Below are 4950 nucleotides of genomic sequence, written 5' to 3' on the forward strand. Positions count from 1 at the left end.
AGGATTTTTAATATTTTTCAAACGTCATTGTAACAACTAAGAATCTAAAATGTTGGTACTTACCAATAAATGAGTTGAAAAAACAATCTCCTTTCAATTCAACCAATAAATTTAGTAATGCGGATTGATCAGGAAATTCAATGTCCTCGATGATCACAGGTGAATTCATAATGATGTCTTCCATGTTGTAATAAAATAGTGCATAATATTATTATACATAAAGTAAGACTGCAACGGGCCTAAACAGTTTACACTTTTACAGTTTTACAAATAATTAAGTGGCACGAGAACCAGTATACCAAAGCGTGCAGACAGTGCTCAGGCACTAATGCGTATAATCCGTTGCCGCTGTCTAGCGAATCGCCGTTATCGAAATGTAATTGTCAGTTGATAAAAAGTTCGAAATAAAAAACTCCAGCCATAAATGCTAAAAATTAACTTAGGTGTTTCATTTAATGCAGATAAATGGCATAATATAATTATACCAAATACGTATTGAATACGTAATTGTATTGATTTTAAGATAACTCTAGTGCTTACAAATAAGTACTCATTTAATTAAATTAAAGATATATTTGGTTATTGATTTAAAGGAAAAATCATTATTTTAAATCAATTTAGCATTAATCTAGAATAAAAGATTTATTAGAAATAATGGTTCACTATCATTAAAACATAGAACAATGGACGTAATCAAACCTATCACACTATTCTTTAAATAAATTATATTTTTTTTTAGATTTAACCCTCTCAGTCACAGCTGTCATTATAATGGCATACACAAGGTGTATTTATCAAATTTATAAATACACCTTGGGCATACAGTTTTCGCGGGGTTTTTGTGATAGCAATGACAATTTTGATCCTAGAACAGTGCAGCTAACATCAAAATATTTACCATAGTGTTACCTACAATTTTACAATAAAATATTATCTGTAGATATAATAATTCAGTTGATAATCGATAAAAACTAAAAATCGTTTTATTGCAGAATTGTTCTAATTGCAAAATTCTAAAGGAAAAAGCTATTTACTAAAAATTGCTATCACTATTTAATCATAATGTGGGACCATAGATATATACAACTATATATATAGTTGTATATATCTATGTGTGGGACTGAAAGGGTTAAGTATATTGTGTGCATAAAACGAACCTATGGACTTCGTTGTTTTAAACATTTATGTTTCGTAAATTTAATTGAGTTATCTTTAAATGATGGATATTAATATTTTGAATACGGATTTGTTTTAAAGAAAAATTGATTAATTTAATACAATTCTCAGTATTAATTCTAAGTAAACCGTTGTACTCTAAAATAATGATTCCATTTCATTGAAACATTGAACGATTTTTTTCTGGGTGTATATATTTGTAAGCTGTGGCTATTATATAGGTTATCAAAAACTACTTGACCGATTTTGTGAAAATTTCAAATTGTTCTTGGAGATATTAGGAAAGTGTAAAGAGCACTTTGAACCACGTTCGGTTTATACCAAGTGCTGTACTGTGTTTAATTCTTGCTAGCAGGTAAGGGCCCCGGTCTATAAATTTTCACATGGTCCCCTTATTATCAAGTTGCGCCACTGGGCTTCTAAGCTCTTATTAGTCTTTTTTTTGTTTAGTCCATCACTCATTTTCATGTCTGTGAAGATAGCTCCGTCCTAGTTAGCTCCTATACCACTGATAAGAGAATGGTTGATACCAGTTATATTAAGTTACATTTACTAAATTTTTTAGGGGCAACTAAAATTCAATTTAATTTTAATTGTAATATCTTCTAATCTCCATTACTAATTAGTAATTTGTATAAAAAATATGTTAATTATAAAATAAGATGGTTATCAATTTATTGTAATCTGTATATTATATTATAGTGTTTTATGTCCATATTTATTTACCTATGAATGGGCTAGGAGCCCAAATATACAATATATCAAATAAACAAATAATGGAAATTATATTTAAAAAAAAAATAAAAAGTTAAAATAGTAATTGCAGTACCTACTATTATTTAAAAAAACCTAATTTTTTTATAATTGTATTATTATAATTAATCTGTAATTAATTTTTTTTAATAACACGAAATAACAATAAAATATATAATAAATTAAATACAATTGTATGTATGTATATTTACAGACAAATTACCTGAAGATGGAATTATCACAACAAAAAGCTCCCAGTTATTCAAGTAATAGACACCTACATAAATATGTGGTCAAAATAATTATTTGATTAGTTTTATGTTGTTTTATAATTTTATCGATGTACATATTATATTTATTGTAAAAATTACATACCTACCTAACCAAAAGAATTTTAAAATTATCTTTATAGTTTATACCACTTATTATGAAACTTGCAAATACATTTACAATAAAAATATGATTGTAAATAAAATAAAATGTACAAATATTTACATTAATTTGTTTATTTAAAAAACAAAAGCATGTTTTGATATAACTCATTTTTCTTTATTAATTCTTCATAAGTAACATTGTGATTCAATGTTCAATGGGTTTAAAATATTTATCATTTAATATTTAATCAACACAATGTTAAATGAATATAAGTGCCCCTTCCATAACTTATTTTTATTATATCTACATACCTATTATATTATTTACCCCCTCCCCTCCAGCCATAACGTATGTACACTACTGTTTAAAATTGTTTAGGTACATTATTATTATTTGCACATATTTTTGATATAGGTAATTAAAATTATACCTTAACACTACTGTGATAACTCTTTTACAGTTTTGATACTTGTTTATTATAATACAAATACTACCTTTAATTGTTCACGTGCCATTGAAATTTGACCAACATGCCACGTGCAGCCGTAGGTTCGCCACACCTGACCTATATGATATAATATTGTGGTTCACAATTTCAATTAGGTACTTATTTGTGCCAACAATATATTATTAATGCAAATTTCCAAATCCACCCATGAGGTATTGCATTTAGATTCGTTTCTTTTAATTTTTTTAAAGCGGTAAAAAGATCCCCTGTAGGCCTAAAAACCCACTACTCATTTTTTTTACAGCTAAACTACATAACACACACATAATATGCCTAGTAAACATTTTATATACAAACAAGTGTTTGCAATTTCATTATTAATTACTATATATTCCAATAGTTTTCCATAAACTAAATTCCTAAACTCATTTTATCAATAAACTATAATACCTAATTATTATTAGCTATTAAACTGCTTATAGAGTACATTGTAGACATATTCTTCTGAAAATAAAATTGAATATGAATGCCTTACATTTCCTCAAAATTAAATTAGTGGAATTATTGTAAACGCTTGAATGAACTCTTTTATATAAGTGACTTAAAGTTGAACAAATCAATTTTTAATTAGTCTAACCTACAAAAATTATACAAAAATAGTTTGAACTTTAAATATAAGTTAATTAAAAAAATAATTACTGTGATGATGTAAAATTTATATACTATAATATAATAGATATTATAATAGATGTTTTTTTTCAAATTTAAAGTTTTATCCAACTTAAGTCATTTTTTATTTAAAATAAAAACAGTTTTAACAATTAATAACACTGTTATTTCCTCAAACTTATTGAGTGAAATTTAAAATCATGAGTAATCACTAAAACACAATTTTTTGAATAAATCTTGATGCTCATATTTCCTCAATACTAATTGAGTGGAATTTAAAAATCAAAGAGTCATCACTTTAAATGTGATAGTTAATAAATAAAATACACCAAATTAATGTAAAAAACATATGAATGTTAAAACACAGACATTAATTATGTTTATGAGAATTTATTTTAGATAGTAGGACATTGATTTGAGCACAGTCCACAAACCCAATCTTGGTTTTCAAATTCTTTTTGCTCCATTGCTGGTAAACATGAGATATGCAGCCATCTAGTACAAGACCCACACTGAACCATTGTACTATCCATTTCACAATTATAATTTTGTTTAAAACTACCTTCGTCTTTTCCACAAATTAAGCAAATGTTTTTCATACACTTTGAACTTGATAGTACCAAATCCTGTAAGTTTGAGCGATAACTGTTTGGATTAAAAACATTAATTATTCTTTTATTACTCATTAATTGATTTGCAAAGTACAACATAAATACACCACAGTTAAACCCATCATCTTGATATGGTATTTGGACAAACATATCTTTCCATTTGTTGATATAACCTACGTTTTGCTTTGGTTTCCATGTTTTGGGCACACCACATAAAACATTAAGAACTCTGTCCTTCCAGTAATTTCTCTTCTCAGTATTTTTATGCACACTTTCCACAGAATTTAAATAACTTACTGTTTTTTTTATAAAATCTACATAGATCAAAGTCCAATGGTCTTTTTCCAGTAAAGGTATTAACAACCTCGATGAATCAATCCATTCAGGTCTGCTAGCGGTAGAATCTTCAACACTTCTACCAAGATTGAACATATGAACATATAGTAAGATTGCTTTGGGCTCACACAGCCTAACTGCTGTTTTTTTTTAGTGATCCAAGACCTTGAATTTCTTTCCAAAAATATCTGTAACAAACACCATATTTCTTTATTCTGTAACCAAAGCATACTAGTATCGCCTTTAGTGTTTAAATTTAAAAAATCTAAAGAAGATATCTCTATCTCTTCGTTTTCAAAAGAAATTTGCGATACCACATATTTCTCAACTCCACGATAAGATTTCATGTAGTACATTGGATCTTTCACCAATTTGTTTGTACGGTATAAGTTATAATTTCCTGTTGGAGACTTATCAGTGGACGATTCCCATACAACTGCATGCCCATAAGTGTCTGATAGAATTTGGGTAGTCGAAGTCACAGGTGAAGCATTGACAACAGTTTTATTTATATTCTCAATGACTCTTGGACTTGAACTATTTTCTCTTGTTAATAGACAATCGTGATCACTGACGTCACTG

This window comes from Acyrthosiphon pisum, chromosome X, assembly GCF_005508785.2.
Source record: "Acyrthosiphon pisum isolate AL4f chromosome X, pea_aphid_22Mar2018_4r6ur, whole genome shotgun sequence".
NCBI classification, from domain to species: domain Eukaryota; kingdom Metazoa; phylum Arthropoda; class Insecta; order Hemiptera; family Aphididae; genus Acyrthosiphon; species Acyrthosiphon pisum.